The 14,495-nt window shown below is 42.4% G+C and overlaps 1 protein-coding gene and 1 pseudogene across 1 annotated transcript in view; both read left to right on the top strand.

Moving 5' to 3' along the window:
- Positions 1-14,495, top strand: part of PAG3 (pregnancy-associated glycoprotein 3) — a 928,325-nt gene that overhangs the window by 282,246 nt on the left and 631,584 nt on the right.
- Positions 1,733-14,495, top strand: part of LOC101123592 (pregnancy-associated glycoprotein 1-like) — a 43,439-nt pseudogene continuing 30,676 nt past the window's right edge.

The following is a 14,495-nucleotide window of genomic DNA, read 5'->3' as shown; positions in this document are numbered from 1 at the left end:
CCAGCCTCTTGAGAAATCTGTATGCAGGTCAGGAAGCAACACTTCGAACTGGACATGGAACAACAGACTGCTTCCAAATAGGAAAAGGAGTCCATCAAGGCTGTATATTGTCACCCTGCTAATTTAAGTTAAATGCAGAGTACATCATGAGAAATGCTGGACTGGAAGAAACACAAGCTGGAATCAAGATTTCCTGGAGAAATATCAATAACCTCAGATATGCAGATGACACCACCCTTATGGCATAAAGTGAAGAGGAACTAAAAAGCGTCGTGATGAAAGTGAAAGAAGAGAGTGAAAAAGTTGGCTTAAAGCTCAGCATTCAGAAAATGATGATCATGGCATCTGGTCCCATCACTTCATGGGAAATAGATGGGGAAACAGGGGAAATAGTATCAGACTTTATTTTGGGGGGTTCCAAAATCACTGTAGATGGTGATTGCAGCCATGAAATTAAAAGATGCTTACTCCTTGGAAGAAAATTTATGAGCAACCTAGATAGTTTATTCAAAAGCAGAGACATGACTTTGCCGACTAAGGTCCATCTAGTCAAGGCTATGGTTTTTCCTGTGGTCATGTATGGATGTGAGAGTTGGACTGTGAAGGAGGCTGAGCGCCAAAGAATTGATGCTTTTGAACTGTGCTGTTGGAGAAGACTCTTGAGGGTCCCTTGTTCTGCAAGGAGATCCAACCAGTCTATTCTGAATGAGATCAGCCCTGGGATTTCCTTGGAAGGAATGATGCTAAATTTTAAGCTCCAGTACTTTGGCCGCCTCATGCAAAGAGTTGACTCATTGAAAAAGACTTTGATGCTTGGAGGGATTGGGGGCCGGAGAAGAAGGGGACGACCGAGGATGAGATGGCTGGATGGCATCACTGACTTGATGGACATGAGTCTGAGTGAACTCCGGGAGATGGTGATGGACAGGGAGGCCTGGTGTGCTGCGATTCATGGGGTCTCAAAGAATCAGACATGACTGAGCGACTGAACTGAGCTAAACTTGTGGTATGCAGCCCTGATATAAGCACGAGTTACAATGTAATCACAAGTTAAATAAACACAGGAATGAGAGAACTGCTGAAGCAGAAACTCTCCTTGAAGGGCAACAGTGATTCATGGAGACAGTGAATCTGGGTGAGGGGCAATGGAAAATGTCAAACCTCTGACCTAATGCTTTTGTCAAAGTATAAAAGAGAACCTAAATCTTGAAATAAACCGCAACCCAAGAAAGCTGAATGAAAGACTGCATCGTGACTCGCCAACACGTCTCATCCCTTCAGGCTGATTTCCTGGCTGCTGGAGCTGAACTCCAGCAGGTGGCACCCAAATAGGGATATCAAACAGATCTGAAGGGTAAGTAACTTTGTGACTCTAATGCAGGGTGGTTAGGATTGTACCTGTGGGTGGCCGGGACCCCTCTGCAGTTTAGGCAGGGTGAGGAGGGTACAGAATTCATGAAGAATATTCTCTAGGAAAATGGGTCTCTCTGCATCCAAGAATAGATAAATGCTTATTGAATTATTACTTCACATGTTAGCCGATAGAGGCATTAAAGTAAGCAAAGGAAAGCTATCTAGGTTTCTAATTTTTGTCCAAGAGCAATGCCCATGGTTTCCTGAGGAAGGTACCATAAATCTAAAAACCTGGCCTAAGGTTGGAGATCAGTTACAGTTGTTTTATACTTTGCATGGGCCAGAAAAGGTTCCTGTAGATGCTTTTGGTCTGTGAAATATGATTAGGGACGTCCTGGACCCTCGGCATGAGGCTGTTAGACAGCCTATGGGAGAGGCTGCAGCGGTGAATGTTGGGTCTCCGCTTTCTGCACAGATCATGTTTCCTCCCACTGACGAAGAAAAGGATGGAGCGTGTGCTCGACCTCCTGAGGAAGGAGGGGGCTTGCAGGATGCTGCAGCCGGGGACCCTAGTGAGCCCCTTCCCCCTCTACGCAAACCTTTAAAAATTTATCCACCACTTTCTGATTTCAGGTGATCACCGCTGCCTCCGTTTGCACCTCCCAGGGCCCAGGAGTTCCCCACTTTGCCCCCAAAGCCTCCCAGAGCATTGCCTGAGGCTGAGGAGGATAAAGAATTTTCTGAAACAAAAGCCTTTGAGGCAGAAGCGTGGACAATATGCAGAGAGTGCTCTTTGGAGTAAACCCCCTCAGGGGGTCCTCACCTAGGCTAGAAGGGAGGCAGAAAAACAGGGAGGCTTGGAATTTTCAATGGCCTTTCCAGTAGCTTTTACCTAGATGGAAGGGGATGACACAGAAAAAGGAAAATGGGAACCAATCACATATAAGCTACTGAAAGAGCTTAAACAAGCCTGTCATGATTATGGTCTACCTCCCCTTATGCACTTACTCAGCTAGATGCCTTGGCTGCAAGGTGGATGACACCATATGATTGGAGAATGGTTGCAAAGGCTTGCCTTCCTGGAGGAGAGTTCATCCTGTGGTTGACAGAGTATCATAAGTTGGCTAAACTACAGTTAGCAGAAATCAAAACCTCTAATGATGCACAGCTCAGGACAGTGAGATCTGCAACATTAACAGGAGTTGGAGAATACGAATCTAACCTAGTCCAAGCAAGGTTGTCTAAAGAAGCACTTAATCAGATTATGACTATAGGTATCTTTGCATGGAAATCTTTGCCCCCTTCAGATGGAAAGTTGTCCACTTTGAGTAGTATCAAACAGGGACCCGATGAGAAATATGAAGACTTTGTGGCCAGATTGAAAACTGTTGTAGAAAGAACTATTAAGAGTACTGAGCCAGCAGGGATACTTCTTAAACAATTGGCTTGTGAGAATGCTAATTTTACCTATCAGGCTTTACTTAGACCTGTTAGAAGTAAGTCCGTTCCCACCAACAGTGTAGGAGGGTTCCCTTTTCTCCATACCCCATCCAGCATTTATTGCTTGCAGATTTTTGGATCGCAGCCATTCTGACTGGTGTGAAGTGGTACCTCATTGTGGTTTTTATTTGCATTTCTCTAATAATGAGTGATGTTGAGCATCTTTTCATGTGTTTGTTAGCCATCTGTATGTCTTCTTTGGAGAAATGTCTATTTAGTTCTTTGGCCCAGTTTTTGATTGGGTCGTTTATTTTTCTGGAATTGAGCTGCATAAGTTGCTTGTATATTTTTGAGATTAGTTGTTTGTCAGTTGCTTCATTTGCTATTATTTTCTCCCATTCCGAAGGCTGTCTTTTCACCTTGCTTATATTTTCCTTTGTTGTGCAGAAGCTTTTAATTTTAATTAGATCCCATTTGTTTATTTTTGCTTTGATTTCCAGAATTCTGGGAGGTGGATCATAGAGGATCCTGCTGTGATTTATGTCTGAGAGTGTTTTGCCTATGTTCTCCTCTAGGAGTTTTATAGTTTCTGATCTTACATTTAGATCTTTAATCCATTTTGAGTTTATTTTTGTGTGCGGTGTTAGAAAGTGATCTAGTTTCATTCTTTTACAAGTGGTTGACCAGTTTGGAAAAAAGACACAGATGTGTATAATGGACTTTTGGACTCAGAGGGAGAGGGAGAGGGTGGGATGATTTGGGAGAATGGGAATTCTAACATGTAGACTATCATGTAAGAATTGAATCGCCAGTCTATGTCTGACGTAGGGTGCAGCATGCTTGGGGCTGGTGCATGGGGATGACCCAGAGAGATGTTGTGGGGAGGGAGGTGGGGGGGTCATGTTTGGGAACACATGTAAGAATTAAAGATTTTAGAATTTAAAAAATAAAAAATAAATAAATTTGAAAAAAAAAAAAAAAAAAGAAGTAAGTCCAAAGGAAGTCTTTGGACTTACATACAGACCTGCCAGGAAGTAGGAACCTCCTTTATGCAGGGAGTTGCCTTAGCCACAGCCTTGAAGGGAGAAATAGCTGCCCGGGTTATTCAGGGAAAGACAAAAAAGATTAATTCTAACGGAAATGATTTTACAAATAAAAGGTGTTTCTCTTGTGGCCAAATGGGGCATTTTTGCTGTCCTGCCAAGCAGGGACAACAATACAGACTAATAACAACCCCCCATGGGCGGAGGAGCCTGGTAGGCTGCAGTCCATGGGGTCGCGAAGAGTCCGACAGGACTGAGCGACTTCACTTTCACTTTCATGCATTGGAGAAGGAAATGGCAACCCACTCCAGTGTTCTTGCCTGGACAATCCCAGGGATGGGCGAGCCTGGTGGGCTGCCATCTCTGGGGTCGCACAGAGTCGGACACAACTGATGCAACTTAGCAGCAGCAGCAGCAGCAGCAGCAGCAGCAGCAGCAGCAGCAGCAGCAGCAGCAGCAAATGTACCTTGCTCCCAATGCCAGAATGGGTATCATTGGGCAAAAGTCTTTGGGTTTAAATTCCATAAGGATGGGACTACGCTCAGCCCCCAAGTACAGGCAAGTAATTTTTCCCAGTTTCAAGGAAATGGGCAGCAAGGGCAGCCTGGGCCCCAGACAACAATAGTGGTAGCCACATTGAATCTCTTTATTCCCTTTGTCCCATCTCAGAACTCCTCAGAGCAACCCCAGTTAGCGCAGGACTGGACCTCAGTTCCACCACCACAACAATATTAACCCCTGATATACTGGTTACTCTGATTCCAACAGGAGTGGCTGGCCCCTTACCTGAGGTTATTGTAGGACTTGTGCAGGGGTGCAGCTCGTTCTCCCTTCAAGGAGTTTCAGTGGTGCCTGGTGTAGTAGGTTCTGACTATACTGAGTAAATTAGTTTTTATCTCACCACCTACCAAAACTGTACAAATTAATAAAGGTCAAAGAATAGCACAGCTTTTGTTTTTACCCTATCATCAGACAGGAAAAACCTTGACTTCTCAAGCTAGGGGCCCCAGAGGATTTGGATCTAGCGATCTAGCCTTTTAGGTACAGGAAATTACGGCTTCAAGGCCTTTGAAAGGTCTTTTAATTCAAGGAAATAAAATGTCAGGGCTGTTAGATACTGGAGCAGACGTCTCTTACATTGCTGGAAAAGATTGGCCTTCATCCTGGCCGACATGCTTGACCAGTGCTGGCTTGGCAGGAATAGAGTCAATGCCCTTGGCTGCTAAGAGCTCACAGATTTTGACATGGCCAGATGAGAAGAAGGCACAAGGAACTTTTTGTCCATATGTGATTCCTTCACTACCTTTTTCTTTATGGGGGAGAGATGTATTATCTCAGATGGGAATGCTTTTATATAGCCCAGGTGAAAAGGTTACTAATCAAATGCTGCAAATGTGGTATAATCCTGATATGGGTTTTGGCAAAGATCAACAGGGAGTTGTTTCTCTATTAGACGCGGTTCTTAACAAGAATAGAGAAGATCTGGGATATTCAAATTTATCCTAGAGGCTGTTGTTCTTGCTGCCAACCCCATTACCTGGAAATCTGTTGATCTGGTATGAGTGGAGCAATGGCCCTTAACAGCTGAAAAGCTGTAGGCAGCTGAGGATTTAGTTATGGTATAGCTGGCAGCCGGCCACATAGAGCCTTCTAATAGCCCCTGGAATACTCCTATTTTTGTTATTAAGAAGATACCTGGAAAATGGAGATTGTTACAAGATTTAAGAGCTATTAACACAACTATGGAAGACATGGGGGCCCTCCAGCTGGGACTCCCTTCCTTAGTGGCTGTGCCCTTTCAATATAATGTGATAGTTATAGATCTACAGGATTGTTTCTTTACCATCTCCCTGGCTGCTCAGGATTGTAAACGGTTTGCTTTCAGTCTCCCTTCAGCTAATTTTAAACAGCCCTATAGAAGGTTTGATTGGAAGGTTTTTCTTCAGGGAATGAAAAATACCCCACCTTGTGTCAGAATTTTGTGGATCAAGCTGTGCAAAATGTTAGAGGAAAGTATAAAGTTTTATATTTATACATTATATGGATGATATTTTGGCTGCTCATAAGGATAGAGCCTTATTGTAACAAATCTTATCTGAATTGATTGAGGCCTTGGAAAACTTGTGTTTAAAGATAGCTCCAGATAAGATACAAGTAAATCCTCCTTTTTCTTATTTAGGGAGGGTATTAAATACCCATACTGTGAGTCATGCCCCTTTGCAGCTGAAGAGAGATCATTTACTAACTTTAAATTATTTTCAGAAATTATTAGGGGATATTAATTGGATACACCCACATTTAAGACTGACTATGGCAGATTTAAAGCCTCTGTTTGAATGCTTAAAAGGCGATCCTGATCCCAGTTCTGAGAACTGACTAGTGAGGCAGAGTCAGCTCTTGTTAAAGTGGATGAGGCTTTAATTAGGATTAATATTACCAGAGGATGGGATTTAATTATTCTTGCCACAGAACGTAATCCTACAGGATGCTTGTGGCAAGAAGGCCCATTGGCTCCATCTATCAGTGACCCCAAGAAAAAATAGTTTTATTTTATCCCAGCTTTGTGGAACAATTAATTATAAAAGGTAGAAAAAGAAGTGTGGAACTTTTTGGAAAGGAAGTAGCAAATACAATGATTCCATTCAATAAGGATTAATTGCAATATCTTTTACAAAATAGTGATGATTTCCAAGTTACCCTGATAGATTTCAGGGGTCAAATTGTGTTTCATTTGCCCTCAAGCCCCCTTTTGCATTTTTTGAAGACACACTCTGTGATTTTTCAGAGGAAATTTTCTATTCAACCTCTGGAAGGGGCAACTTTAGTTTTCACAGATGGTTCCTCTAATGGTAAAGCAGTCATTATTATTAATGGAAAATCCCATGTTCAGAAAAATGAAAAGACATCTGCCCAGAGAGCCGAATTGAGAGCGTTATTTGAGTTTTTCAACATTTAGGAGACGGAACCTTCAATCTTTTGACTGACTCCCGGTATATTGTAGGGTTGTTTCCTCATATTGAGACTGCTAATATTCCAGAAAATAAAACTACCATCTTTTCCTTGTTATCTGATTTACAAGAGGAGATTAAACATAGAGATAAAAAATATTTTGTAGGCCATATGAGAGCTCATTCTGGCATGCCTGGCCCTTTGCATGAAGGAAATGCTTTGGCAGATGCATTAACTAAAGTAATTGCTTTAAATTTACATGAAAAGATTGACAAGACCAAAATTTCTCACAAAATTCACCATCAAAATGCACCTAGTTTAAGATATGAATTTCATATCCCTAGGGAGGCAGCTAGACAAATAGTCAAGTTCTATGCAAATTACCCAATGTTAAACTGAGCGCCAAAGAATTGATGCTTTTGAACTGTGGTGTTGGAAAAGACTCTTGAGAGTCCCTTGGACTGCAAGGAGATCCAACCAGTCCATTTTAAAGGAGATAAGCCTTGGGTATTCTTTGGAAGGACTGATGCTAAAGCTGAAACTCCAGTACTTTGGCCACCTTAGGCGAAGAGTTGACTCATTGGAAAAGACTCTGATGCTGGGAGGGATTGGGGGCAGGAGGAAAAGGGGAGGGCAGAGGATGAGATGGCTGGATGGCATCACCGACTCAATGGACATGAGTTTGAGTGAATTCTGGGAGATGGTGATGGACAGGGAGGCCTGGGGTGCTGCAATTCATGGGGTCACAAAGAGTCGGATATGACTGAGTGACTGAACTGACTGACTGACTGTTAGGAGTAAATCCCTGAAGCCTTATGCCTAATGCTGTCTGGTAAATGGATGTAACTCATACCCCAGCCTTTGGGAAAGTGTCTTTTGTGCATTTTAACCTGAATACCTCTTCCCATGCTATTGTAGCCTCTGCTAGATCAGGTGAAACAACACGAGATGTAATTCAACAATTGTTTCAATGCTTTTCCCAAATAGGATTCCCTGAACAGATAAACACAGATAATGCCTCAGCTTATACTTCTACTCGGACAAGGCAGTGGCACCCCACTCCAGTACTCTTGCCTGGAAAATCGCATGGATGGAGGAGCCTGGTAGGCTGCAATCCATGGGGTTGCTAGGAGTCTGACATGACTGAGTGACTTCATTTTCACTTTTCATTTTCATGAATTGAAGAAGGAAATGGCAACCCACTCCAGTGTTCTTGCCTGGAGAATCCCAGGGATGGTGGAGCCTGGTGGGCTGCCATCTATGGGGTCGCACAGAGTCGGACATGACTGAAGTGACTTAGCAACATATTTCTACTGCTTTTAAGAGATTTTGTCAATAATTTTCCATAGTATATTCAACAGGAATACCTTATAACCCCCAAGGCCAAGCCATAGTGGAAAGGGCACACCAGACTTTAAAAAGTCAGATAGCTAAATTAAGGCAGGGATAATTTAAGTATTCCTCACCATGTCATGTTCTACACCATGCTTTGTTTGTAATTAACCATTTAAACGTGGACACACAGGGGCAAACTGCAACGATGAGACACTGGACTCCTGAAGGGGCTATGACTCGGCCCCTGATAAAGTGAAAAGACCTCCTTACAGGAGAATGGAAAGGGCCAGATGTGTTGTTAATTTGCAGGAAAGGGTATGCTTGTGTGTTTCTACAAGATTCCCATTCTCCTGTTTGGATTCCTGACAGACTGATTCGACATGTTCTGTCCCATGAGCTCTCCGAAATCACAGAGACCCCCGAAGTCACTGGCATCCCTGGGGTCCTGGAGCCCTGGACTGAGGAAAGATGGGGAGACCAGAAGTTCATCAAGTTCAGACCTGAGGGAGCCAAGGAAAAGCCAAAGGGTGAGTGACCCTTCACCAGAGGCTTCACTGCTAGTACATCACTTCAAGAACCTGGCACTTTAGGAGAGACATGCTGATCGAGTCCAGCCATATTCTGCTCCATCTCATCGCCATCATCGTACTCACACAACTACCTCCAGCATGGTGCCAACTTGGGGCCAGCTAAAACATCTCACTCAGTGGGCTGAAGAATTAATAGAAGGGGAGAAACATGAGGCCACTCCTATGGTAATGTTTGTGGCTATACTTGCTGTATTGGCTTGTCAACCAAGGCCCTCCAGCGCAGAACAAGTTCACTGGGCCTATTTGCCTAATCCACCTTCCTTTCAGCCTGTCAATTCAATGAATGAGCCCATTAATGTTTTTGTTACTGATACTCATCTTATGGGCGAGTCTTCCATCTATCCTAGTAATGCTAAAACAGTGGTCAGTGTTCCCTTCAATTTTTCAGGCGTGTCAGTTTATCTACCTATTTGCTTTGCCATACCTTCTTCCTTACAAGGATAAGCTCCAGTTCTGAATGGATGTGTTAGCACTTCCTTGAAAGGCATGCTTACTGATTCTCTGAGAAACAATGGCAAGAGAGACTTTTGGTTCTTACAGCTGTTAATGCTGTGGGTGCAAAAAAGATTATATGATGCCATAAAACGGGCAGCTCTTCATTTAAAGGACTTTCTGAGCTGTGCACTGCCCCCTCTGGGTTCTGATGAACAAGGACTGCAGCCCTGGGAAAGCGTAAGCAGAAGTTCTGGCATTCCTCATTGGAAGGGATGTTTGTATGCCATAAGGTTATCTATTCCCATTGTTGCCATCAGACATTTTCTGACCGAATGGGGGTGCCCCTATCTTCCGAATAAACAATGGGACTTGATTTATTTAGAAGCTTATAGGTCCGCATGGAACAATGCATTTCTCCCTATGCCTTTACTAATTACTAGGTCGCATTTTAATGGATGCCTTCCTCCTTTAGTGAGCTTCAATGGAACAGGTCCCTTGCAGCCTGAATTATGGAGAGCATTGGCTGCTATGGCACCTGTGATTATACATAGATCTTTAAATGAACAAAGATATATTGTATGGGCCTGTGTACATTCTCCCTATGCCTTTTTGTTGGCCAGAAATCAGAGTGATTTGGAAATTTTTAAAAGAGAAACTGTTTAAAATGTTGTATGTGTGAATTGTTTTGTATAAAATTGTGTTGATGGGAATAATTATAATAATTATAAGGCTGTGATGATTGTAAAACAATCACCATACTTGATGATTGCTGTAAAATTAGAGGGTCAATGGTTTGATGATTATGCATTGAAAGTTTTATATGATTTTAATGGCTTAATTTCTCGACCTAAGAGATTTATTGCAGCTCTGATTGTGGGAATAACTGCCTTGATTGCCACAATTGCTTCAGTTACAGTTTCTGCTGTTTCCCTGTCCAAAGAAGTGCATATTGCCTTGTTTGTCAATCAGCTGTCCTAAAATGTCTCTGTAGCTCTTACTATGAAGGAAATTATAGATAAGAAAATAGAAAATAATGTCATTGTTTTAGAAGAAGCAGTCCTGCTGCTTATGGGACATGAAATTACAAATTTAAAAAATTAAGTTGTCTTTAAGGTGCCATGCTGAATTTAAATGTATGTTCGTTACCCCTCTACAAGTGAATGTGTCCATACATTCTTGGGAAAGCATTAGGAATCATATTTTAGGCGTCTTAAATCATTCAGATTTTAGTACTGATATTTCTAAGTTACATCAGGATATTCAGAATTTGAAGCAGGCAGAGCCTGACTTTTCTTCTCAATGGCTTTCTAATTCCCTTTTTAAAAATCTGGAGGGATATCTTACCCATGGATCCTTTTCTACAATAATGATTAATGTGGCCATGTGCTTTTGCCTGTTAGTTCTGATTTGTGTAATAGCCCCGTGCCTTTGCAGAGTACCCAACTGAAGTGTTTCTGCTCTATCTACTGAGTTTCATACTTATGCTCTAAAAAATAAAAAGGGAGGGATATCAGGAACCACATTAGGCATTACTAACAAAATGGAGGCACAGCCCCAAACCCCTCTTCTTGTCCCGCAGGCATAGACCTGGGATGAAGGAGCTAGGTCCTGTGATTCTGAATGTTTTTGCCTTTCCTTGGCTGGGTTGACTGAAAAGAATATTAAGGTGCTTATTGTTCTTCAGAGGAGTATGAAAAGGCACAGAGCCTTCTGAAGTTGTGCTCAGAGAATAATTCATAAAGTTAATCATTGACATTTGTTCAAAGATCTTTACAAAAGAGTGTTACAGGATAAGCATGTAGGCTGCAGCTTGAGGCCATGAGAGGGATTGTTATCTGAAACTTATTTGTGAAGGAAATCTTTATAGCAACGGAGTTTTCTGAATTTAGGGCTTAAGAATAATTAAAAATTGTTAGAAGCAAAAGATTTAAGGAATGTTGTAGTGTTAGCATATTTTACTGCAGCTTATACAGATTAGGAATTTTAGAGATATTAATAGCTAGAAGCCTTTTTAAGAGATAGTGAGACCAGGATACTAGGGGAAAACAGTACTTAGAAAGATAAGAAATAAACTGAGGTTTTTTTGTATGCAGTCCAGATATAAACACAAGTTACAATGTAATCACAAGCTAAAGTATCCATAATAATGAGAGAACCCCTGAAGCAGAAACTCTGCTTGAAGGGCAATAATGATTTATGAAGACAATGAATCTGGGTGAGGGGAAATTGAAAACTGTTAAATCTCTGACCTGCATCATTACTTGCTGACATCGCTCATCCCTTCAAGCTGATTTCCTGGTTACTGGAGCTGGTCTCCAGCACACTACTATGTCAACAAAAGTCTGTGTAGTCAAGGCTATGGTTTTTCCAGTGGTTGTGTGTGGATGTGAGAGTTGGACTGTAAAAAAAGCTGAGTCCCGAAGAATTGATGCTCTTGAACTGTGGTGTTGGAGAAGACTCTTGAGTGTCCCTTGGACGGCAAGGATATCCAACCAGTGCATCCTAAAGGAAATCAGTCCTGAATGTTCACTGGAAAGAATGATGCTGAAGCTGAAATACCAATATTTTGGCTACCTGATGCAAAGAGCTGACTCATTTGAAAAACCCTGATGTTGGGAAAATTTGAGGGCAGGAGGAGAAGGGGATGACAGAGGATGAGATGGTTGAATGGCATCACCCACTCAATGGACATGAATATGTGTGGACTCCGGGAGTTGGTGATGAACAAGGAGGCCTTGGAGGTTAACATTCTTGGGCTCACAAAGAGTTGAACACGACTGAAGAAGGAAGAGAGTTCCAGAAAAAAAAAACATTTATTTCTGCTTTATTGACTATGCCAAAGCCTTTGACTGTGTGGATCACAATAAACAGTGGAAAATTCTGAAAGAGATGAGAATACCAGACCTCCTGACCTGCATCTGGAGAAATCTGTATGCAGGTCAGGAAGCAGCAGTTAGAACTGGACATGGAACAACAGACTGGTTCCAAATAGAAAAAGAGTACATCAAGGCTGTATATTGTCACCCTGCTTATTTAACTTCTATGCAGAGTACATCATGAGAAACGCTGGGCTGGAAGAAGCACAAGCTGGAATCAAGACTGCTGGGAGACATATCAATAACCTCAGATATGCAGATGACACCACCCTTATGGCAGAAACTGAAGAGGATCTGAAAATTCTCTGGATGAAAGTTAAAGAGGAGAGTGAAAAAGTTGGCTTAAAGCTAAACATTCACAAAACGAAGATGATGGTATCTGGTCCCATCATTTCATGGGAAATAGATGGGAAAAGAGTGGAAACAGTGTCAGCTTTTATTTTGGGGTGGGGGGGCTCCAAAATTACTGCAGATAGTGTCTGCAACCAGGAAATTAAAAGACGGTTACTCCTTGGAAGAAAAGCTATGACCAACGTAGATAGCATATTCAAAAGCAGAGACATTATTTTGCCAACCAAGGTCCATCTAGTCAAGGCTATGGTTTTTCCAGTGCTCATGTATGGATGTGAGAGTTGTCCTGTGAAGAAAAGTGAGCACCAAAGAATTGATGCTTTTAAACTGTGATGTGGGAGAAGACTGTTGAGAGTCCTTTGGACTGCAAGGATATCCATCCAGTCCATCCTAAAGGAGATCAGTCCTGGGTGCTCATTGGCAGGACTGATGCTGAAGCTGAAACTCCAATACTTTGGACACCTAATGCGAAGAATTGACTCATTTTCAAGACTCTAATGCTGGGAGGGATTGGGGGCAGGAGGATAAGGAGACGACGAGGATGAGATGTTGGATGACATTACCAATTCGATGGACATAAGTCTGAGCTAACTACGGGAGTTTGTGATGGACAGGGAGGCCTGGCTTGCTGTGATTCATGGGGTCCCAAAGAGTCTGACACGACTGAGTGACTGTACTGAACTGACCCTAGGTTTGTTCTGGTGTTTCACATACTTAACTGTGTGACCTTAATCAAGTCCCTTAACCTCAGTTTTTTCTTCTGAAAAATAGGCTCCATGATACTTCAAAAGTTTAGATTGCATACATGCCTGCAAAGAGCAGGTGGCCCTGAGAGGGCTTTCTGGGTTCCTGACTTTGGAACAAATATGAATTATTCTGCCACCTGGGGAGAAGGAAATCTTCTCTTTAGAGGTAATGGCTGCCATCCCCAAGGCTAAATATTGATTCAAGCCAAATAACATCTATTTCTGAACCATGACACAGAACTCTGACTGAGCCAATGCTTCTGTTTTCTGGGGTCCCACAAGAGCTAATAATTACTGTCTCAGATTACTCCCTTCCTCAGCCTTACCAGTCAGCCTTTCCTTGCCTACTACTTGTAACCATTTCCCACATCTCCAGCATAGCAACAAGTAGCTGTTATGGCTGCTTCTCATAGCAACAACTATGGCAACCTGCACAGTCCAATTTCAGCCTGTTAAATTAAACTGTCGTATGGCCCATCATGGTTCAAATACCTACATTGGCCTTAGAAACATTTCTATGCCTGCTGTTTAATGAGGAAATATGTGTGGACCTGATCTAGTTTACGTTTCCAAGCATGATTCCAACCATGCATTGAGGGAACCAGACATTAGGCATCTAACTACCCACAGGATTTAACAAAGTAAACCACCCATCGTGCATTTCTCACTTACTTCAAAACAATATTGAAGTGATCTGCTGCAATGATCTGATACATTGGCATGTATACTCTAGATGGGACACTTTTCCTCTGGATTTGTTTTCCACCTAGTGAAGAATGTCTACCATGAACCTGGCCCTCCAGCATCTGGCCACCTGGTTTTCTCAGCCGACTCCAGGTCCCTTCCACATCTGTCAGTAAAATCTAGAGAACAAACTCAGTCAAAGCTCTCACTTCTGCACAAAACAGCTTTTGTTTTTTTTAGAAAACAATCTTTGGTAACACATTCAAAATCTTGTGCTCCTTGCCTTGGATTCAAGGACTTGTACCAGAGGATGGGAAGCTTCCCCTTCCACCTAAGTCTTTCTCTACTCCCACCAGGGCCAGAGGCTTCACAGGACCCTTTGTCCTCATTGATATTGTTCAGTTGCTAAGTCATGCCTGACACTTTGTGATTACATGTACGGCAGCAAAACACGCTTCCTTGTCTTTCACTATTTTGTGGAGTTTCCTCAAACTCATGTCCATTGAGTCACTGATGCCATCTCATCCTTTTGACAACTCTCTTTCTGCCAACAATCTTTCCCATCATCAGAGTCTCTTCCAATGACTCGGCTCTTCACATCAGGTGGCCTAAATGTTGGAGCTTCATCATCAGCATCAGTCATTGCATTGAATATTGCTCTACTACTTCCAAAAGAAAACTCATGTTTCCAAT

Source organism: Ovis aries, unplaced genomic scaffold (genome assembly GCF_016772045.2).
Source record: "Ovis aries strain OAR_USU_Benz2616 breed Rambouillet unplaced genomic scaffold, ARS-UI_Ramb_v3.0 scaffold_87, whole genome shotgun sequence".
Lineage (NCBI taxonomy): Eukaryota > Metazoa > Chordata > Mammalia > Artiodactyla > Bovidae > Ovis > Ovis aries.
Note: the sequence above shows the minus strand (reverse complement) of the source record. Positions and strands in the feature narration are given on the sequence as shown.